The sequence below is a fragment of the Dryobates pubescens genome, chromosome 22, assembly GCF_014839835.1.
Source record: "Dryobates pubescens isolate bDryPub1 chromosome 22, bDryPub1.pri, whole genome shotgun sequence".
NCBI lineage: Eukaryota > Metazoa > Chordata > Aves > Piciformes > Picidae > Dryobates > Dryobates pubescens.
The window spans coordinates 18,523,308-18,547,373 of NC_071633.1; positions in this window are offsets into that span (position 1 = coordinate 18,523,308).

Below are 24,066 nucleotides of genomic sequence, written 5' to 3' on the forward strand. Positions count from 1 at the left end.
ATCAATCACTTGTCTTTGAATTACCGAGGCAGAAGGTGACTAATGCTTGTGCCCAATATCTCACTGCTGAAACTGCAGCTCAGGACAGCTGTGCAGCAGTAAGACAGTGGCACCTCTGTGGAAGACCATGATGAAGAAATCAGGGGTATTTTCTGGGAGCTGACTCTCTCAAGTTATGTAGTCTGCCCAGCCTGTGCTGTGGGGAATGCAGCTGAGCATGCCAGAAGAAGAACTTATCAGGGCTTTGCTCTAATAATTGGTAACACAGTTTGACTGAAAATAAACCTGAAGCTTGACCAGGCAGAGTGACTTGGGCAAAATATGTCAATAGGTCTGATTAAGATGCCTGAAATCAGCAGGATCTTTCCTCTTTGACCTGAATGAAACAAGACTTTAACCTATTGTGAAGTTACTTCTAGCATTATCCAGCCTTTTCTGTTTTACTCCAGGAGTTTTTTCTTGAATCATGTGACCTGTTTACAGTGCAGGTAGCAGTAACACCATAAAAAAAAACCCAGCTTGATAATTATTTTAGGAGCCATGAACCGCGTGGTACAGTATCGCCTAGTGAGTAATACATACTCTGAAGTTACTCTGTTAATCTGCTCCTCTTGATTGCTTTCAAGATAAAAAAAGAAGAAGAAATAAAATCTCCAGTTTTGTCATTAAAAATTCCTTTCAAACAGCTGTAAAGAGAACCTTTCCAATCCCTTGAGGTTTGCCAGCTCTACTTACTGATAACAAAAGAATGGTGAGAAGGGGGACATATTTTATGGAAATTTCCACAGTTCTAACTGAGAGTTATTGGAAATTGTCAAAATTGCTCTTAAGGTTAACACAATTCCTGGTCCTCATCCAAAGGTATCTGAAGTATGTTATTCATCCTAAGCAATAAACATAACTCTGCCATAAATGTTGGACCTGCAATGTTCTGAAAGTTGCCAAGAGAAAAATCTTTTATATCAGGAAGTAAGAAAGGTAACTTCTGGACACACCATGAATAATCAGATTTCTATTCAAGCCTTAAAACATTGTCTTGATAAGAGGATTGAAACAACTATGTTTTACCTTGTTTTTTATATGTAAGAAACATGTAAAATCAACAATCTATCATTTTCATTTGACTAAGTCTTTACTACTGAACAGCCTGGCAGCACATGCATTCAACACCTGTCAAAGTCATCTCCATGGATTCCTAAATTCAGGTACCTGAATTATGATTTCTGTCTGAAAATCAAGGTCAAAATTTGGATTGTTTGTCACTGCTATTCTAAAGTAGACAAAGGTGCACTCCTGATTTTTCTTCACTTGTAGGTGATTGGGGAAAAGAAGCAGTTCAGTGTAACTTAGAGACTTTCCTGCAGCAGGCTTTCACAGACCATAATTCTTTCATCCTAATGTACTAAGTGGAAAGCAAAAGATTGCAATTACAGACCTCTGCCAGTCACTGAACAGTGATGGCTTGACCCTAAGTCTGTGAAAGAGCTGTTGAGCTTCACAAGCACCAATACTTTGAGTGCTGCACATGACCAAATGTATTGAAGCCTATCAGCATCTGAACTGGGACCCTATCACTCTTGGTAAGAGTGCTCCCATTATCACAGTAGCAACTGTTCAAGTGAGGGGAAAGTACTTATTCCCTATGGGTCTGTATTCAGCAGAGGTTTCTCAAGTACATCGTTTCAGAAGGATAAAGAACTACTTGCCTGATTGGGCCTGTGTGACAGTTTAGGCTGCTGGGAAAGGTGCCACTGAGGGATGCAATAATCTGCTGCATAAAAATGCGCTTGTGTACCTGTAAATTAGGACTGAATTCTTCAGTGGTGCAATGCTAGCATGTAGTATTTCTGTCAAGTTTCTGTGACACCTTAAACTGCTCCTCCTCTTGGCTCTCTGAGGTATGTTGAATGTGTATTATACCACATAAAGTCAGCCAGACCTAAGTATTATAATGGGCTGCTAGAATAACTAAGATGATTACCCCATTGTAACACAGTTGCCTTTTTTGTTTTGGTTAGAAACCCAACAGTATTTTCCAAACAGCTAAAATCAACCATATTTTCCTCCTAAGTACTTCCCCAATGTCTGAAATAAGTAGGTGCTGTGCTCTTTGCCAACAGGAATGAAACCACACACTGAGACACAGAGCTTAGCTGAAAGAGCATCAGGCTGCAGCTCTTCTAAAATATCACAAATGAATCACTGCTTCATTATTTCCAATCTTTGCACTGAAAATACTCCCCAGGCCTAAAACACAACAGAGGATTTATTCTAGACCTTGACAGGTGTTTATTCATGGACACTACAAAATCCTTGCTCATAGCATCACGAGATAGAGCTGGTGTTAGATCGTGGCCACAGCAGGTGCTTGTGTGAGACCAGCACACAGGTTAGGAGCGTTTCAGTCAGCTTTAGGTCATAGTTGTCCAGGAGATGATGTTATGAGTCACAGGAACTGCAATTTTCTTAGGAAAGATGAAGTGACCTGAATGTCACAAGTATCACAGTATCACAGTATCACCAAGGTTGGAAGAGACCTCAAAGATCATCGAGTCCAACCTGTTACCACCGACCTCACGACTAGACCATGGCACCAAGTGCCACATCCAATCCCCTCTTGAACACCTCCAGGGACGGTGACTCCACCACCTCCCTGGGCAGCACATTCCAGTGATGAATGACTCTCTCAGTGAAGAACTTTCTCCTCACCTTGAGCCTAAACTTCCCCTGGTGCAGCTTGAGACTGTGTCCTCTTGTTCTGGTGCTGGTTGCTAGTAGCTCTGGGCTTTGGGGAACAAGGAGGATTACTTGCTTGAAAGTTAAGATGTGGAAAAGTTTAATGATTAGAATTTATTTGTATGCCACAATGTGTCCTGTGAATAATGCAGGTGGAGACAGCTATCAACACAGACTCATAGCCTGCTGGTTTTGATTTGTTTGCTTTTAAGACTGAGATTCTACCACAAACCCATACACAAGGCTCAAACCAGACCTTTGTCACCTCTGAACTACTTAGTCTTATTTTTATTTCTGAGGGAAATATTTCAAGTTAGAATTGTTCTGATAAAATCCTGTGTGAGAAATGCCAGGTTCTGAAGATGTAATACAAAACCCCTAGGAACAGCTGGGGTTTGCCTCCTTAACAGATCAGGATCTAGGAAGAGGTGAGAGATGCATGGGAGGAAAGATAATGAATGGGCTCTCGTGGCAAGTGAAAACAGACTTATGGCTTCTCTAACCTATATAGGTTATATATCTATATAGGTAAAGAGTTCAGAGTTACATGGTTGTCTTTGCTTAATAGCTTTAGGTGGGTCATGAGTTACCCAGCCACTGTCCTTTCTTAGGTTTGTCTTTTTTCCCCTGTTAAGAAGTCCCAAAGTCATATTGACAAGTTCCTGCTCATTAGAAGAGAAAATCCAACAGGCAAGATAGTAATGGGAAGAAAAGAAATTTCTTAAAAACAGAATTATTGAACAGTTATAAACGTCTAATTGTAGCTTTTATCTCCCCTTTGCCTTTCACCACCTGTTACAGGTTTGATGTCTTATCATAATTAACTTGTTTTTCACAGATATTCCAGGTGAGTAATACATGAAAGGGCGTATTCCAGGAGGACAATACAGAGAAATGATGTGAGCCTTTATTGGGGATTAACGAGTGCAAGAGCAGTAACAGCTACACTGCAGTGCAGCAATGGTGTTGCAAATGGTCACAAAGAGAAGGACATCTGAGACAATGATTTGATTAAAAAGGAAGAATTAACCACTTGTAAATGTACATCTACATGTTTGGTTAAACTCAGGTGCCTCTAAGCCCTCTCTCTCCTTCATACAAGAGCCTAACCTTTTGTAAGGTCAGGATCAAACCCAGTGCAACAGAATTTGCATTTCTCAGAAGTTGCTTGAAGAGGAGCAATTGTAGCAAGTGACCTGCATCAAAAATCATGTGGCCAGCAGGACCAGGGCAGTGGTCATCCCTCTGTACTGCACCCTCCTATACTGGGTTGTGTTCTGAGCCCCTCGGTGGTGCTGGAGCAGATCCAGCAAAGGGTAACAAAGCTGGTGAAGGGTCTGGAGAACAGGGCTGGTGAGGAGCAGCTGAGGGAACTGGGGTTGTTTAGCTTGTAGAAAAGGAGGCTGAGAGGAGACCTTCTGGCTCTCTCCACCTCCCTAGTTACACATGCACAGTGCTTATGTGGTAAGATTCTGTGATTCTGTGACTCCAAGCTTCAATCACAAGTGACATCTGATGGGAAGTGGGTGCCTCCTTCCATGAAGGCTTCTTTGCAAATCCTAGTTGTTGTCTGTAAAATGGTGATTTCCAGTACTTTGCAGAGATACATGCATAACACACACCAGCTTCCTTTGAGAAGAAACTAGAATTATACACAAAAGCCTGCCTCTGATTTAATATCTGAGTTTCTGGAAAGTGTGAGCCATGGTGCTCACTGAGTGTGGGCTGCTGCTCACTTTGGGTATGTGGGTGATACTGTCAACTCCCATTTCCATTCTCCAACAGCCAGACTCTCAGGCTGAGAAGTTCTCAGGGCCTTCTGAACAGATTCAGGGGGGGAAGTACATGAAAGTATACTGAAAGTACACAGGGAACTGATGTCTTGGCATAACACCAAAGTGGAGCACCAGTACAGTGCAATTTATGGAATGGCCTCAAAAATGTTAGCATTTTCTTACAGCAATTGTTTCATTCTCTTTTGCTGAAGGCACCTTTCTTTGCAGTCTAAACCAGGGATTAGCTTGAATCAACTGGCTGCTAATATTTTAATCCTTTTGCAGCTCATTGACCATAGCTGAACTAAGCACTGGTCAAGTGCCATGTCACTAGTTCAATGGAATTCAGACTTTGGCACCCTGAAAAAGGCAACAGATGTGCTTTAATGATTATCTAATAACTCATATATAATTTTTTTTTCCTTTTCAGTTTGCTGTGCTAATGAAATCTAATCTCATTGACCCAACAGACAAAACCATAACACTAAGAACATTAATAGCAAGACAAAGGCCCTGGACAATGCCACACATTGGCGTAAGTCCAGAAATCAAAGCATTGCAAAATGTACTGGGAGCAACAGATAGGCTGACTTCTATTCTACTGGCAGTTAAAACATTAGCTCTACAATCTAGGAATTGAGTGCAGGAATATGAATTCTCCATGCCTTCAAATCAGCATCCTGAAGTATCCCTGCTTTGCCTGCGATGGGGAAAGACCAGAGTGGCTTTTCTATTAGGAATCAGGGAAAATTCCAGGTGTCCAGATCAAAAATTTCCAAATGTAACCCTGGACTGTGTCATTGAGGTTAGGGGAGATGTATAAAAGATTAACTCAGTTTATAAAATCTGATTTTATCTATAAAATTAATACACTCCAAGCAGCAGAGCAGTTTAAGTCTTGACTTATGGTTTTCACTTCATGTTCAAAGGCTGTCTGATCATGTACTGAGCAGTCTAGAAAAGAGATTAACAAAATGGCATTTAAATAGAGCAGAGGCTACTGTTTAGGCATAAAATTAGGGATTTCCAAACCCAGGGGACTTCAGATTTGTTATCCTCCCTCAAATGCATCTGGATATTGAGGCAGCTGCCTGCGCTCTTCATTACCGACCTCACTGCGAGGGCTGCTGCTCAGATGCACTGACTGGGAACAAGTGCTGAACTCCTGTTGATTTATTCTGGGATTTAAATGGGACAGGAATATCTAAATGCCTTTGTGGACCTAGTGCAAACTTTTTAAACACCAGAACTTGTCTGGAAGCCTGTGCTGTGGCACACACAACTGTAAACAAACACTGCTTCAGAGCTGTCCCGCAGCTTGTGCTGTCACTGCTCTGCTAGTCCTTGTGCCATACAGTGAAAGCCTTGTTCATGAGATGCTTAAAGAGAGAAGACAAGCAGCTCACTAAAAGACAGCTTTCATTCCTGGGCCACATGGATGACATTTGTAACATATTCTTTTATCATTCTTTTTTTGTTTGCAATATCCTTTCTGTGTCCCAAACTCATGTCCTAGATCACCGTGGAGCTGATCTGTTCTCTCAGTGGTTGCTGGTTTGCTTTAGCAATGCTATTGCAGCTCCGTAATTAGATTCCTAAAGAAGATGATGACATGTTTTCTGCAGTGTTATGTGGCTGAAGTGACTTAATCATGCTGGATGGTATGGCATTGAGCAATAACAACAAGCTGGGACCCAGATCTAAGCACATGTATCTGGACATAAGGATTGAAGGCCCTGTCTGAATCAAAAAAGTACTTAACTGCGTTGATCCTCAGGGCTTGTGTAGTGTGTGCATACTTCCATGGAGGGCCATTTTCCCAGTGATCCTTCCTTCCTGGCTGTATTTCTTTTGCCTTATCCAGGTTAAATTTGATCTGGTTATCTCTGTCTGGAAACTGCTGTTATGTAGGCACTGAGATATCCTATTTATATCCTGGTGACACTAATGGCAAGTGAGACACACTAGCAGCATCACAAATGAGTTGTCAGATGTTGAGGCCGTTGACTTCTTGCTATCTCTCCAGATGACAGTAAGTAAATATTTTGAGGTAGAGAACTTAGATAGAAGTCTTTGATCTTCATGTGTGCCCTGCAGAAGCTACTGGACTCTAGCAGGGACAAGCAGACATCAGTCATGCTAAAACACAGCTGTCAGAGGAAGCCATGTCACCTCGAATTGGCAGCACTCTTCTTTGGTGGCTCAAATTTGGAAAAACTTGGCTAAGAAGCTGAAAATGATCATTCTGTCTTCTGCAGGCTCGAAGCCTGTGAAAAGGGATAGAGGAATGGAACTTACTGGCATCTCTGAGAATTTTTATTGACCGTGGTTGTCAAAGGGGACTGACCGAGAGATCAGAGATGACCTGACTGACCGGATGCAGGTTGTTGTTTTAGTTTTAGCTTCTGTGAGTCCTGTGTGCTTTTGGAGCCACCAGAGATAAGAGGAGGAAAACACACAGGAGGGAAATGACCTACCTTGTTGGGCATAACAATCCCTCTGGCAGGAAGTTTTCTTGATGTGAAGTTAGGAACCTTTAACCCCATTCAGCAAGGTTTTGGCCCATGGAATTTGATGGAAATTCTGTGTGGCTAAGCAAGGAGGTAGGAAACCTCAGTGAGAGCTTCTGCAAACCAAGCTGCATGTTCCTCTGTCTGTATTTCCAAGGGGCAGGTCCAGCTTCCCAGGTACCCTGTGATCAATCAGTGAGAAATTGTTCAGGGAAAGTCTCTGACCCAGAAGCCTCTGAGCACAGCCGCAGTACTAGAAAACCACACGAGTTCTGCTGGGAAGGCTGAATTGAGCTATGGGATTCAGCTCCAGATTAGGACTAGGGATGTCTCCTTCAGGTCCTGCTGACCTGCAATGCACGTAAATAGTTTCACCTCTGCTAGTATCTGTTCCACAAGCTGTGAAATTGAAGTTCTTGCCTGCTTTGTAGAGTTTCTTGTTGAAGTTTACTTGGGTAAGCATCTAAGTTTTCCAGAACTGGTATCAAAATCGCTGTGAACAGGCACAGCAGTCATTGTTACCCAGCTCCATGTCCTCCATTTGGCTTAAGATTCTTTCATCAGCTAGCAGTGGGCAGGCAGCCCCAGACAGTGGAGCAGACATGAGGCTTTTAAAACTCCACTGCATTTTGCAGGGCAAAGTTATTTACTAGGCCCAGCTATCATGGCTGTACAGCCACACAGCCTCCTGTACTCTAAATCTGATCCTTGAAGGTATCGCTGGCTCCTGGAGTGTTGGGTTTGTTTTAACAAAATCTCTTTATGTTTTTCTGCCAACTTCTATTTTTCCTGTCAACCTGCAGTTTCCCATCTTTCCATCTCTGTGGCTTTGAAGCTTATCCCTGATAAAAGGCAGCACTTATGTCAAAATACACTAATGTCATTTTGACACACAAGTGCACAGCCTGGAAGTCATTTCGCTTGGCAGAGTTATCTCCTTTGGCAGCCTTACTACAGCTGAGTTGAGCTGCTGGGCACTCATGTGTATTTGTCCCACTCTTTTTGTCAGAAGTAAACCCTTGGGACTTTCATCAGCTCACATGAAATAAACACCAGCACAAATAACTCTGAAAAAACATGCTAGTCTGAGACTGTTTTCTGGCAAACAGTTTCTTGTTAGTTTTGAGGGTTTAATTCAGGGCAGCAGGGTAATCCAGCGAAGGGAGTACCAACGTAGGACACAGCATTTGCTCCTTTCCTCCCTTTTCTTCTGCTAAAGCAACACTTCTTTAGCTAATGAAGGTGATGAATGCTTTGAAATTACTACAGATCATCTCCTGGGTGTGTCTGAGTAACTCTTGCACCCCTGACTGCAGCACATCCCTTTACTAATCACTCTGTAGGAGACCTGTATTAACAGTACCTTTTCTGCTTCAAGAATGATCTTGTGACTTTGGTCCTGGACTTTGGGTCTAGAGTCTCTCTTTCAGATCTGACAGGAGGAGCCAAAAAATCTCATACCATCACCCATATAGCCTGTAGATCACAGACCCTGCAGCTCAATGGGAGTTTCCAAGGTTCTTTCAAAATAAATCAAGCAGCACTTTTGCCAAGAGCCCTTTGCATGTTTCTTCCTGTGCAATTGTAGGGAATCCAGCTGCCAAGAAACACCACCTACAAAGTGACAGCTGCTTTTCAAAGCAAGCATGTGCTTGCAACGTCATACTCAGGCCATTTGGATGTTTGTCCTTTGTAGGTGAATTTTACATCATTTCCTAAGTGCTAAGTGGTGCATTGTGAGTGCTTTTGAAATTTGCCCCATATTTGCCTCTGATTTTATGGTAATCCTGGACAAAATGGAATTAGTTCTTTCCTTCTACAATTGTCTGTATTGTCCCTCAGGCAATAGCTGCTTGGGACATGATTGCCCTTGATGACACAGGGTGTTCCTTACCTGGCAGTGTGCCCTGGTCTCCCAAGGGCAGGCTGGTTGGTTTTTCTGATCTGATCTTTCTCAGGCACTGCTGAAATGTGGATTTCTCGTTATCTGGTGCCTGACTGGAGCCACTGAGTTGCATGGAACACTGAAACACTCACAGATATAACCCAAGACAGCCAGCAAGTCACTTTACAATGTATCTGCTTCATTATACTCTGTAAAAAGCACATCTCAAAGGTCTCAAACTGAGTACCTAGAGTCAGTGAATATTATTGATATTAAGCTGTCTCAGTTGTAAGATGTAAATTAACAGACTAGCAGCCCTTATCACCTCCCAAAGGGGTCAGTATACATGTACTCTTCTTTGGGCTGCACTTGGCTGTTGCAGTGATGAGCATCATAAAAAAGGTGTGAGGAATTTGCATCAGACTTTGAATTGTGATGCAGCTAAGTAAAGCCTCAGAGAACACTGCTGGGAAAACGTTATACTACTACAAAGTCAGTTTTAAAGTGGCTGATCTTATTGCATGTTGAATGAATGAAGCGCAGGGGAAATGGAATTGTGTAATGAAAGAGAAAAGGAGGAAGGATACTTTTGGTTAAATCATTCAGATTTAAATAAGAGTCAGAAGCTTGTGGAGTTCCCAGACACTCCAAAAGTAAATATTTACTGAGAATGCTGGAGGCAGTGTGTTTTAACCTGCTTATGGCACAGTGATGAACCATTCATCAAAATCACTGCTTTCTGTTAGGGTTAGAACTAGGATTCAAGTTGAATTCCTCTTTTGATTTTATTATTTTTATAGGTTCAATATGAATTGCAGACCTAGTATGAAGCACTTTATTGAGTCTGCATCAAGATGTTGGGAGTGAATAAAAGGACAAAGCCACCAGAAGCAAATCCTGCCTCTGCTCGTGCAGAGAAGTAGCTGTTGATTTCCCTAGGGTTAGAGCTCATTCCCTGGTGTGTATTCTGAACACAGAACAAACCTTATGGGCCAAGACTGCAGCTTTGAATGTTCATGCTAAACAAAGACACCAAGCCTTCTTTAGCATAAGGCAGACTAGATGACCTTTGGAGATCCCTTCCAACCTAAACAGTTCTATGATTCTGTGACTGTGAAAAACCATGAAAATGAAACCAAGGCTCAAAATTCTCACTGAGTAGCTTTCCACTGAAAGATAAAAGTACTCTCAGATTTAGGACAAAATTAGTACCACTGTGACAAAGTGTCACGTTACTCTGAATGCATGAACTCAGAGCCATTAAGAGAACAAACCTCTCACTGGAGCACAGAATTGTGATGGAGTTTTCCCATCAAAAGGCTCTTTTCTGTTGAAGTTAGATCAGTACTCTGTGCAGTGGTTCTTGATATTCACACATCATAGTAACCCTAGAAGGAAGAAGGAAGATCCTTGTCTCTGCAAGCTGAAGGCAAGTGACTGAACCAAGGAAGTAGTTGTTGCACCATCTCAATGCAGCATTGTCATTGTGGAGATTAATTTTCAAACATGACTTAGAGAACCACAAGGGTCTCATCATGTTCTCAAGCTGCCCCATGCCTGGCTCTCTGCCTCGCCTTCATCTGCATCAAATAATGTGAGACGTTTTACTAGACAGTGTTTGGAGCAAACAATCAACACCTCTACAGAACAGACACCAAATCTTTCCCACATCTTCTGAGAGGTCTTTGCACACTGGAAATCAGTTAAGAAGTCATTTTCTCCTTTAGCTGCTGACACAAGTTTGGAAAATAGAACTGGGTGCTGCTGGGAGACAGATGAGTATTTGCCTTACTACTGGCAAATTAAAGAGAAACAGAGGCCATCACTTTATTGGCATGTTGGCAGATAACAAGATCTAGTAGATTTTCCTTCTCTTGAACATCTTGAGATGCAACCCAATCACTTATGCATGTCAGTGTTATTCATAAATCTTCTGCAAGGATGATCATGGTTCAGAGTATGAAAGCATTGGGGCTGCTCCAGTGCTTCCCTAGATTGGTGGGGGCTGAGCCAGGAAGTTTTTGTGTCTTCCAGTAATTCATAAAATAGTGAGAAGACAGGGAAGGACCTTGAAACTGGAAGTGCTGTGAGTGCAGCTTGGTCTTGAGTCTAGATAAATTAGAACCAATGACACTAGATTGTATTAGAGATTTGGATGGGGTGACCATCTACTGGTTTTGACACTCAAAATGCACAAACATTAAACTTCTAATTAGAAACGTTCTTGGCTGAGAACTCATCTCACAGGACTGAATACTCTTCATTGGGATGTTTTAAAACAAGAAAAAGAAAACAAAGTTTTTCATGTTTTCTTTAGGTTATATCTATTAAAATCTTACAAAGAGGAGAAACAGGGAAAATGGTTTTTAAACAGAAATCTGGTTTGGGGGCACATTTCTTATGAAAGAAGAATATTTAAACTCAGCTTATTTTCTCCAAAGGGTCAAAGAGAAATAATATTTTTCATCATTCCCAACAAAGACAAAATCCACTGCTTGCTTTGCAAAAAATGGACTTGGGGTGTACAGTGGTACTGAATCTTTGTTACACAGGATGAAGGCTGTGCAAACAAATCCCCCTGTTGGTGTATCCCTCCACCTCTTTCTTAAAATAAAGAGCAGATTCTTGAGCAGTCAGTCTGGAGAGAAACAAGGGTGAGGAGAGCTACCTGCTCCCTTCTTCCCAGAAAGTATTCATTTTAGTTCAGACTCGGCACACTGAACATCAGGAAAGCACAAGAAGAAGGTGTTTCTGCCAAGACAAAGGCCAAGAGAAGAAGTGAGAGGACACAGCCATATGCTTCAGCAGCAGCACAAAGCCTCATGCTCGAGTGGCATCTTGCAGGGAACTTGCATAAACTGCAGCTCATTAAGGCAGAGCAGAGGGAGGTCTGCTTCCTGCGCCGCGCTGCTTGTTACAACAGCTGGCTGAATTCAACTGCAGTTGTAGTGGACAGCAGCAGTTGGGGGTCTTGCTTCTTGTCTGGCCACGAGGGACCGCTACTATAACCTGTCATCACTCATCTAATGAGCCTGAAACAAGAGCAAAGACTCCTTGGCTGCACTTGGCTATCTTTAGGAGGGGTGGCGTGAACCCACAACTGCTGTGTGTGGCAGGCTCGGTTGGAGCTCAGCCCTGGGTACCGATGACAGAGTGTCAGGATCAATTCGCACGCTTAATCCCAGTCTCAAGTGGGCAGGCTCTGCTTATTCCCAGTGCACAGGCACACATGTGCTTTTTCTAGTTGAAAAGTACTTGTAAGTCTTTGAAGCTCTGGTTTTAAGTCAGAGTAAAACCTCCAGCACCTTGAATTTGGAAGCCTGTCCTTTGTGTGACTGGTTTTCTTCTTATTTATTAATTACTCTCTTTCTGGTGGGATAAAACCTGAGACTAAACAAAGTATGTTTATAAATGCCAGGGACTGACCTCAGTTATGCATGGATCAGCCAAGAATAAACATGTTACCCTATGAACAACTGCATAAGGATTTCAGAATATGAAGTCCTGAGCAATACAGAATGGTCAAGAGCATCCATGTCTTTATTTCCAGTCAGAGGCTCCTGATGTACCAGCTAAGTTCCTGCTGCTAGATTTTAATCAGACAATGATCACAGTTTGGCAGTTTTGATCCACGCCTAACTCGCCTTCTGGTTCTCTGCCATGGTTCCTGGGTAGTAAGTCAAGTTTCAGGGTTACCTGAGGCTTTCACAAACACAGTATGACTAAAGTGTTAGCTTGCCACAGAAACAAGGAAGCAGAGGATTTTTAAGGAGTTGTTTTTTTCCCTTCGAGGAGAAAGAGAATAACAATTTTAAACCAGAGGAATTGTCCTTAAAATTTCAGCATTCTGAGGGTTTCTTATTTGGTAGACAATTCACCTTGTGAACATTTTGGGCTCTGACAACTCTTAGTTATGGGATCTGATAGAACAAGGAAGAAAACCTTGAAGCCCTTTTTTTCCTTCTTACGATTTCAGCAGCCAGAGCTGTGCCTGCTCCTCAGCTGACTGCTGTTCAGAGCTGGCTTCCACACCCACTAACAAGCCTCTTCATTCACTGTGGGCATCTGGCTGGGAACTCCAGTTAGAGCCCCACCATTGCCAGCGTGTGTTGTGTGTAGGACTCTAAAGACAAAAATGCACTCTCTGTGTGCTTACAGCCAGCTGTCAGTCCACTTGCTCGCAGGATGAATCTCCCTTTTGGGTACTGCAACACCTTCAGATGCTGCACAGGGTCTAGTGAGGACCATCTCTGCCATGAAGGAGGCCATTCTGACCAGGGCACAATGGCATCCAACCTCAGGCTGGCAGAGATGGGCAAGGATGGAGGAAGGGAAAGCTCTTTCCTTGGCAGAAGACGATGTTGTTGCCTTCACAAGTTCTGTGGTCACTTCCCCATTTCAAACAAGCCAAGGGCTATGGTGGTGGAAGCAGCAGGGGGGGAATAACTGTGTGTTATTAATGTCTAAGCATATTTAGCTTCAGGCTCTCAGAGAACCTCAGCATGACTTATTTCCTGCTGAATTCAAGCCTTAGGCTAGTTTAATTATAGGATCATCTTATTAAAAGGGAAGGAAATGGGAAAGAAAATTAAGACAATATTCCTGGAGTAGCATCTGTCTGAGTATCTGGAAGTCATGGCAGGTTTCAGATCTTATGATTAGCTATCACAAATGCATCACCCCTAAGTATCTAGGAATAATCTTTAGCTCAGAAGGTGGTGTTCATTCAGATGTCCATTCAGATATATTCTCCAGAACCAGGATCCAGGCTCTGCCAGGGTTGATTTGGTATCTTTAAAGTAAAACTAAATTGCATTTGAAATTGATTTGTGCATGAATTTCAGGGCTAGAAAAAAATGTGCCTGGCTACCTAGAGGTCCTCAGGATGAGTTTTAAAGCAGAGATCCTGCAGACCTTCACAAATGGAAGGCATTTTCAGAAAAACAACTGCTTAGTGAGGGCTTGTGCACAGTCTTGTGCAGTGTGGCACCCTCAGTGAGCTTCTCTCTTTTAATCCAAATCTCCTGTAAATATCTGAGATGGCTCAAGCACCAAATTCACACCAAAAATCCTCAAAGTCCAGGATTTTCTGGGATATTCCCGAGGAGGGGATAGATTTAGCCCTGGTGTTATGAAACTAGGTCCAAAATTTGGGTTTAGATTCTGGATTCTTCTAGAGAGTTCATAGGTTTTTGAGTCTGTAATTTCATTTCAGACCCACCTCACTCTGGTTTTGGAAGCAACATGCCTATGGTGGTGTGGTTGCAGATAATAGCAACACTGCTGCTGTAGGGAATGTTTCCTTCACTTTGCTTAAAAACTGAGGATAAAACCTCCAAAAGTTTAACCCATGGATTAAACCACTACATCTTTTAGCAAGTAATTAATTTTCCTCACTGACTACAAGAGAGCTAATGGATATCCACAAGCCACTAAGGGAACACTTTGCATTATTCTGTTTTGGCCATATTGGCATTCTCTGAGAAGTTGGGCAGAAGACAGTCAAGAATGCAGTCCCACAATGCTTGTGGAGCTGAGCATTAGTAACTCATGATGCAGTGTACACACAGACACACTCAGCACACAAACATCCACAGCAAAGAGGACATGGACTAAGTTCTCCAGACCTTCATTTGGGCCAAAGAACCATCTGAGTCATCAGTGCCTTCAGTTATGAAGAAATAGAGATGCCCATTTAAAGCACTGCAAGTGGCAGAGCAGAGGGACTCGGGACTAACCACATGCAAGCTGGTTTCAGCTAGAAATGACTGCAGAGCACCGAGATGCAGATATTCTCGGGGGGTGTGTTGTAAAGCAATCACTTCGGAAGCGAAATACTCACAGAGGCCGACGATAACTTCGCCTCAGAAACCTACGTTTCACTGCAATATGTCGAGGCTGCCATCTGGTGACAGCAGGAAGAACTCGGGTACCATCGCTAAAGACTGAACGCGCAGTGACACTGCGACGTCCATAGCACATCCATCTTCAGCTTCTGATGCTATCAGGCAGACACCAGGCAGATAACCTGTGGGGAGTCTGTTACAGACCACCCAACCGGGATGAGGAGGCTGATGAGGCATTCTGCAGGAGATTGGCAGAAGTCTCCAAATCACCACCCCTTGTGCTCGTGGGGGACTTTAATTTAGTGGACATCTGCTGGAAATAAAAGACAGCAGAGAAGAAACAATCTAAGAGGTTCCTGGAGTGTGTGGAGGAGTACTGACACAGCTGCTAAATGAGCCTAGCAGGGGAGGTGCCTCGCTAGCCCTACTGTTTACAAACAGGGAAGGACTGGTGGGGGAGGTGGTGGTCAGAGGTTGTCTTGGGCTTAGTGACCATGAAATGAGAGAATTCTCCATTCTTGCTGAAGTAAGGAGGAGGGACAATAAAACCACTGCCATGGACTTCCTGAGGGCAGACTTCAGACTGTTCAAGGCACTGGTTAAGAGTGTCCTTGGAAGATACTCCTGAAGGGCAAAGGGGTCCAGGAAGGCTGGATGTTTTACATCAAAGAAGTCTTAGGGAAACTGGGACAGGCTGTCCCCTTGTGTCATAAAATAAACTGGGGGGAAAGATGCCTGCCCTGGCTGAACAGGGAGCTCTTGCAGGAGCTCGGGAAAAAAAGGAGACTTGACCACCTTTGGGGTCAAAGAATGAGTGGCCCAACCACAATCCAGTGTTCAGTAAGCCTCCTTCATTTCAAGAGGGAGGTTGAAAGAAGGAGATTGGAGCAGCTTTGAAAGTGTTTAAAGGCAAGCATGAGAGGAAGCAGGACAAGCTAAGTTTTGAAAATGCAAGCAGTTTACAGCAGGAGGCTGATGCAGGAGGTTAATTAAAAGTCAGAGGTGATAAGGGCTGATGCTTTGGAACAGTTTCAGCCAAATGCATTTCCATCAAAATATGTTTTCTTAACTGGAGTCAAACATTTCATAGCAGAATAATAATTAAAAAAACAACAACCAACATCCAGTGACATTTCCCAGGGAAAGTTTGGTCAGAAAGTGCCTCATTGGCATGGACCTATTCTGCCTCATTTGCATGGACCTATTCTGCCTCATTCTGGTCCAGAAGAACACAAGTCTTTAGCCTCAAAAAAGTCCATGATGCTGACTTTGCCTGCTTGTATTTCAAAAGTGAAAGGGCATCAGCAAGGAGGGGTTCTGAAAGGGTCTCAAGGTGAAGACAAGAACTCTTTTTGTCTGATTTAGCAGACATGGAATCGTTCAAAGAGAGATGGTCAAAACAATAGGATGGAGAGAAAGGTAGCAATGCTCAGCATGCTGATGGGAAGGGAAAGCTGCCAGGGCAAAAGAGGAAACCATTGGGGCAACTGCAGAGTAGAAGTTATGCAGGTTAAGATGTATTCAGAAGAACACTGTGGGTTTAAACTGTGCATCACCAACTAGCACAGTGAAATATACATGAAAACCTTCCTATAGTAAAGCCTTTTATGACCTAACTCCCTTATGAGCTGGTGGGGCTCATGAAGGCTGGATGTCCACTCGTGCAGATGGGAGTTGTGAGGACAAAGTGCTGCAGGTCTCTGCTCCCCTGCTGCAGGAGAGGAGTGTGTTTTCCCCAGCTATGTGTCATCTTTCACATTAGAAATACTGAGAAGTTGCCCCCAGCCTTCTGGAGGCAGAGGGTCTGCTTCCTTATCAGATGACTTTAGGCCCAGATTCTCCAAATATTTCTGCCTCTATCTCATCCAGATTGCTCTGAAGAAAAATATCTGCTCCTGACAAGTTGACAAGGCAAATTAAAGAGCATGAAGCTGTTTGGATACTAGAGTTCCGTTGCTCCCCATGTTTGACTTATGAGATCTCTTCTGAAATCATCAGGGCCTTGGGCTGCTCCAGGAAGTACTAAAGGGGAATTTTGCTCTTAGGAAAGACAGATTATGTGATTGGAAATACCAACATTTCCCAGTGAGCACCATGAGAAAAATGCCTGGAATACTGTTTCAATATTATGAAACTACCAAAACATGCTCCTTTTATTTAGCTTATTTCACATTTTGACTATTTAAGGATCTCAGTATTAAACTAAAGAGTCCCAGCTAATTAGCCCCAGTTTCATGCATGAGATTACCTTTAGATCTGCAGCTGAACAAATGCTTGTGTGTCTTCATCTAAGGCAGTCAGAGGCTGCAGCACACAAGTCCTTTGCACATCAGATATTTTCATGGCATTGATGAAGATGGGTAGGGAAATACCCAACAGTTCAACAAGAATAAAAACAAAGGGCTGGAGTGTAAAGTTGATGTATAAAGCTATACCATAGTGAGTATCTCCTTCATAAAGAGTTAGCAGGTTTCTTTGACTTCAAGCTATGTTACAATGAATTACTCTTCTCCAGGAGATGTCCTTGCTCACGGCAGGGGGTTGGAACTAGATGATCTTTAAGGTCCCTTCCAATCCAAACCAGTCTATGATCCTATCATTCTGTTCTTCTATGATTGGCATCTAATGCCAACTTTTAGAAGTGCTTATACCTGCAGTCTACTCTCTAGATACCATCTGAAATCTTATCATTTCTGTTTGTTAGGCTGCTTTCTGTCTTCTTTTGTTTGGTTGGTTGGGGTTTGGTTGGTTGGCTTTGGTTGTGTGGTTTGTGTGGGGTTTATGTTGTTGTTGTTTGGGTTTTGCATTTCTTTCAGAAAAGGACTTTGTCTTCATGTAATCCAGATCAAACCTGAAAATCACAGGGGATAAGAAACCCCTCCAGGTTTTAAATGACTGGGAAGTTTCAAAAAAAAACCAGGGATGCTTCCTCCAAGTTCAGAAAGGTGTCAAAGTGAAGAACCTGCTCTGGGAAGTTCAGCTACCAAGAACCTAGCTTGACCTCTGGATGTGACTTTTGGGGCTGGTTAGGCTGGGAATTCACGGTGAATAGGTTCCAGATGTAACTCTCTCAGTTAAAGGCTTTCTGTTTCTAAGCTGCATCAGTGCAAGGCTTTTAGATGCCATGGAAAGGTCTAAGTGATAAATAATGCTCAGAGTCTTGTCCTCCATGAGGAATTGCATTGCTGTGGTTCCTAAGGTTGAGAAAACAAAATAGGGAAGGTGTTGTGGATGATCCCATGCTTTGGAATGAGATTCCCCAGGGAACAAAGCTAGCTGGAAAACTCTGGATACATTAATGCTGGAGTCAGCAGCAGTTTTCAGGGGTGGTGGCTTGGGTGCTTTTCTAGTGAGTACACACATTTAGACACAAAGAATAGGGGAAGATGGGTCAAGAGCTGATCTCTGTGAGACTCCCCTTGGCTCTTGCATCAGGAAGGAGGGAACAATTAATGAGGAGGGAAACTAGCCAGGAGAGGGCAGAATCATAAAAGCTAAGGGAGGAGATGATGGTCAGCAGTGCAAAGTGCGAGAGAATAGGGACAGGATTTGAATTCCTACCTTGTGAAGAATGAGCTCTGCAAAGTACTCTATCAGAAAGGGAACAAGGCAGCAGCCAGGACAGAGGAGCAGGGAGGAAGTCCCAGTCTCAGCTGGAGTTTGCACACTTGCACAGCTGACATATGATACAGATTAATGGGACTTGGTCGACCTACTTTCTGAGTCTTGGTAAATGTAAGGCTTCAACCCAGCAGCTTCTTTGGAAACAGGATGCAAGGTCAGGCAAGAATGTTCCCTCAAGAGTAAATAAACACGAAAGGGATCGGGTGTTACCTTCTCTTCACCCTGATCACAGCCTTTGCTGATTGCTGGATTTTCTGAGCACCAGACTCCTGGCTGGGCTGGTCCTGCTCTCTCTCTCTTTTTTTTTGTGTGTGTCTCGCAATGAGGTTGAAAATTTATGGTATTTATTGTACATCATTCAGGAGGGAATACACGTCTTCAAGCCTTGTATATCTTCAATATCTTGAAGGTAATTTGATTTTGCATAATGCTTTGTGCACAAGCCTTGCTGTTTGCTTCTGCAGTTGACTGATTTGGTTTTATCCTAAATGCACACAACTTAAAGTGGTGCAGCCTCCTTCCAGGGCCTTATTTTATATCTGGCAGCAGGCAGAGTGTACACAAAGAGGCATATGGAATTTCTGTGTTTGAAATGTCAAGTGCTGGTGAAAAACAAATTCCCTTTGTCTGCTTAGTCAAAACATGAGATTGTCTCTATGCAGGCAACATTTTCTCTGCTGCTGCTTTTTCCTGCTCCCTCATATTATGGCAGCCGAAGAGAGGTTCCCCCTCCCTATTTACTCATTCAGCTAAGTATTTGCAGGTAAAAGTACATTTTGATCCTCCCTTGATAGCACTGAAAGAGTGTTTTCAATGGCCAAGTTAAGGATGAACCAAGCAGGTCAAAACTTGTGGAAATCTCTTCTTGTGGTGTCTGAGTACCACACGAAGCAGAGCACCAGAACATCTTCCAACCTGGTCAATTCAATTCATTCTATTCTATTCTATTCTATTCTATTCTATTCTATTCTATTCTATTCTATTCTATTCTATTCTATTCTATTCTATTCTATTCTCTGGAGTAGCTGTGTGAAAAGGGCTGTTTGTGCATAGCCTAACATCTCATGCAGTACTTGTGGAAGTCTTTTCACCTGTGCTCAAGTAATTCAGCAAATGATGGCTTGAAAATGCAGCTAATACCTAAACGAGAGGGCTTGACATACAGCAGGATGGAGCCAGACTGAAGCTCTGCACCGGCCTTGATTTTTGACAGCGTAGCTAGACCTTGGCCAAACTCAGGATGCTGTGTTACAAGTTCCTTCTGATAGCCAGTAGATGGAGCTTGACACCTCCGGTCCTTGCTGTAGCTTGGGAATTCTTCTTGGAAACAGAAAAGGAGGTTTTAGTTGGTTTCCTGTTGGCTGGACTCGTTGATAAGATTTGTAATGAAAAAAAAAATGTCAAAACGTAGTTTCCCTGCTGGAAAGCAGCTCCACGTGCTGTGACTGTGTCGAGAGACAGTGGGGAAGCTTAGCAGTGCTCCTGTAAAAGTTACCTTGATTGTTCTGGACTGCGTAGTTTGGCATAACTTTGCACGGAGAGGCAACAGAACTTTTGTGCCTGTGTGAAACTTAGGGCAGTGGGACCTAGTGTGGGGTGAAAGAGGGAATGCTTTGGTGTTTAAGGACAGAGCTCCGCAAGGTTTTACCGACTTTGCTGAATCTTGGCCTTGGCTCACTTTATTCCTTACTAATAAAGAGTAAATAAAATCTGAATGTTTATCTGGTGAGCATAGGAGAGACAGTTCTTAGTCTCTGGGTTTTAAAGAAATCCTAATCAGAAGGGGTGTCTGAGAGCTTTCTGCCTCTTTTTCTGTCCTCAGAGAGACCTGTGTCAGCAGAATAGTAACACAAATGTGCCTCCCCAGAGCCAGGCAGATGTTATGTAGGCTCTCCCACCTCGGTGTTACAACAATGGCAAAATGCTGATTCTCAGAATCACAGCTTTCCCCTCCCCCCATTGGGTAGGTACTGCTTGCTCTTCTCTAGGTACAGAATATCCTTCTTCACAAAGGAGTAACTTAGAAGGGGTTGACAGCAAGAGACAATTTCCAAGTGATGTGGCCAGGCAGTTGCTACATTTGGGATGTCTCTTTCTTCTAAGGCTCTGTCACAACTTTCCCAACCAGGTGACTTTCCTCCTCTAAGAGTCTGCAAGAGCCTTGGAGGAAGCTTCAATTTTCCTCACCCAGGCCACAGCTACCTAACCTGTAAGTCCTTTGATATGGAGATAAGCAGTTTGTGCCACACAGATCTTTAGCAATGAGTTTGTAGGGGGGCTAAAGAAAAGTGATCCAACACCTCAGATAAACTCACAACACACAGCATATAGAAATTGCAAATTATTAAGTAGCCTCCTTTCAGGACGTGATGTTGAACATTCTCAGATGAAAACTACAGCAGCATAGGTTATGCCTTTTCCAGTTATCAAACCACAGATATTCATTGTGAGCAACATGGGGAGAGGACTGATGGCAGACCTAAAGATCATAATAAAACTAACATAAGCAATGATGAGAACTGAAGGTTACTGTGGGAAGCTGTATTTCATCTGTAACTACAGCACATGCCATTGCAGTGACAGTAATAGCAACAGAGACAGAGCTGAGGCAGAAAGATGACAGATGATGGGCAGCAGGAGGGGGTGTCTGCCTTCGGGGTGACTCACAGGGAGTTTGCAGATAAAACACAGTAGAATATTTTGGCCAGGACAGTGTGAACAGACACTGGGAGAGATAAAGTCAAGTGATTCTTTGAAGGTGGTCTGATCTTTAAATATGCTATAGATTAGAGAGGTTGTAAGAGGACTGAGGCCTTGCTGAGTAGGGGCTGGATGGTTATTCCCAACCTTTTCTCAGCATGAGGAAATGAAGGAGTCATGTTCCTACGGATAATGCAGCAGTGTTGCCCTGGCCCTTCTGCCAAGACTATGCAGGCTTGCCTGCTGTCAATCATCTAGAGATAGCACAGGAACCATTCTGACCTCAATCAATCTGACTGCAGAAATACATAGCTTGCTGGACTGAAAAGATTTTACACAATTCTTTCAAGTAAACTGCTGTGAATAAGGAGAAAACAACAGGAAGAAATCCCAGATACTGTTAAAGCTCATTCCAGTGACCTTGCACAGGGTACTCAGCAAGTGACACCAGTGGGTGTCCTTGACAGAGTTCTCTGCTTCACAGGATCACAGGCTCACAGGATGTTAGGGGTTGGAAGGGGACTCCGAGATATTCAAGTCCAACCCCCCCGCCAGGGCAGGACCATAGAATCCAGCACAGGTCACACAGGAACATATCCAGATGGGGCTTGAAAGTCTATAGAGAAGGAGACTCCACAGGCTCTGGGCAGCTTGTTCCAGTGCTCTGTGACCCTCACAGTGAAGTTCCTGCTCATGCTGAGGTGGAACCTCCTGTGCTGGAGTCTATATCCACTGCCCCTTGTCCTATGCCAGGGTGCAAGTGAGCAGAGCCTGTCCCCTCCCTCTTGACCCCCAGCTCTCAGATAGTTATAAACATTTATTAAATCCCCTCTCAGTCTTCTCTTCTGCTGACTAACCAGCCCCAGGGCTCTCAGCCTCTCCTCATAGGGCAGTGCTCCAGTCCCTTCATCATCCTCATATCCCTTCTCCACTCTTCCTCATGCCTTGTCCTTCTCATCTTTGGACTAAGCTACCTCCTTTACCTCTTTCCAAACTCTTCAGAGAGTTATTTGCTGCCTTGGTAGATGCACAAGACACAGTGTTAGTGGTACGGGCAAATACTCAGAACTCTCTGTTTTCAATAAACCAGTAAGAGATTGATTGCTCATTCCAACAGCTGGGGTGATGCTGGACCATGGCCTTGCTCAGCAAACATTATCCCATTGTTGGTTTTGTTATCTGTCTGTGGTTAACCATTCTCTTCATTTTCTGTTGTTCACCTACTCAGTGCTGTTACACATCCTTTAATCGGGTGATGGCAGATTTTATGTTCCCTGGCAATGGCTTTGTTTCTTCTTTGCTGAAGCATTTAGAACATCTCCAAGGTCTGGAGCAAAAGTAAATGCTGACTGCCTCTTTTGATATGGAGGAATGTTACAACATAGTCCATTACCAGTTGATTAGAGGAGCAGAAATAAACCTTGAGCTGTAGCTCCCTGCTCAGATGACGCTAAACCTATTTATAGAGTCAGAGTACGTGGAAAGTAGATGAGGAACCAAAACATTAAGGAAATAATTTTCTCAGTCACTACCAGGCAATGACAGAATTATCTTACTAGTATTTAGCTTTTGATATTGGAGAGCAGAAAGTGTGTGAAGAGCCCTGGGACAGCCACACGAGACTCCCCGCACTCCTGGGCAGGAACTCCGCGTTGCTTGGTGGCAAGAGGAAGCAGCTGTGGAAAGGCTGAATGGTCTGAGGTGGGCAAACATCTGAACAGAGTGTGCAGTGTGTGCATTTCCAGGGAAGTGACTTAAATTAATTACATCCTTCAGGATATTTTTAGACATTCTCTAACCCCTTTACTCCTGAGGGCCTAATGATGAGTACAGTAGGAATGGCGGGGATGGGAGGGAGCCAACAATGCGAGCTGGCAGATGCTAAAAGTGGAAGCATTGAATCGCTGATGGGTGGGGCAAGATTTTGAAAGATTTGCAATGTTTGGATGAATGTGCTGAAAGCTGGACACAGGGAAGCAGTAGCAAATGATTTGATGGACTGGCTCCATTCAAATGACACAATAGCATAAAGTATTGTCCTTGAAGCAGACGAGAGGCCCACTTCTACTGTAGTCAAAGACTTGCAGAATAGAAATGATACAAAAATGGATGGATTTATACCAAAGATTAATTTAGACAGAAAATATTTTACACACACACAAACTAAATTACATGTAGGTGTCAGGGTGACTGGGATTTGCAGTAATAAATGTTTCTAAATATCTGAGGGCTGGAGGTCAAGAGGCAGGGGACAGGCTCTGCTCAGATGCACCCTCTGACAAGACAATGGGCAATGGATATAAACTACAGCACAGGAGGGTCCACCTCAGTGTAAGGAGGAACTTCTTCACTGTGAGGGTCACAGAGCACTGGAACAGGCTCTCCAGAGAGGTTGTGGAGTCTCCTTCTCTGGAGACTTTCAAGACCCATCTGGATGCGTTCCTATGTGACCTGCGCTGGATTCTATGGTCCTACTCTGGCAGGGGGGTTGGACTCAATGATCTCCTGAGGTCCCTCCCAACCCCTAACATCCTGTGAGCCTGTGACCAGCTGCTTTATCAGGAGAGGTCATGAGACACATGAAATACTGTGGTGCCACACAGCTCTGAGCCAGTCTTCTGGGAACATTAAAGAAGGATGAAACAGCAGGAAAATCTTACATTTGACTGCAGAGGTGTCTAAGATCATCTGACATCAACTCCTGCTTCCCATGAAGTCAAGCATGTCTGCATTATTACATATGGACATGGCCTTGGCAGAGGCTGCCAGAACATCCCACAGGCTATAAATGCTGCATGTAGTTACAAGATGTTTCATAATGAAGATCAAACTAGCTGGCTGTGCTCTAGCTCTGCAGGCTACATGCTGTTTCACATCCCAAGTGTGGATCATTGGAACCGTTCCCCCTTGGCTTGCTCTCTGACCAGCAATAAATTGTCCACCTTAAACAAAGGTCTTTCTTTGGAGACTCTCATTCCAGGACTCCACCA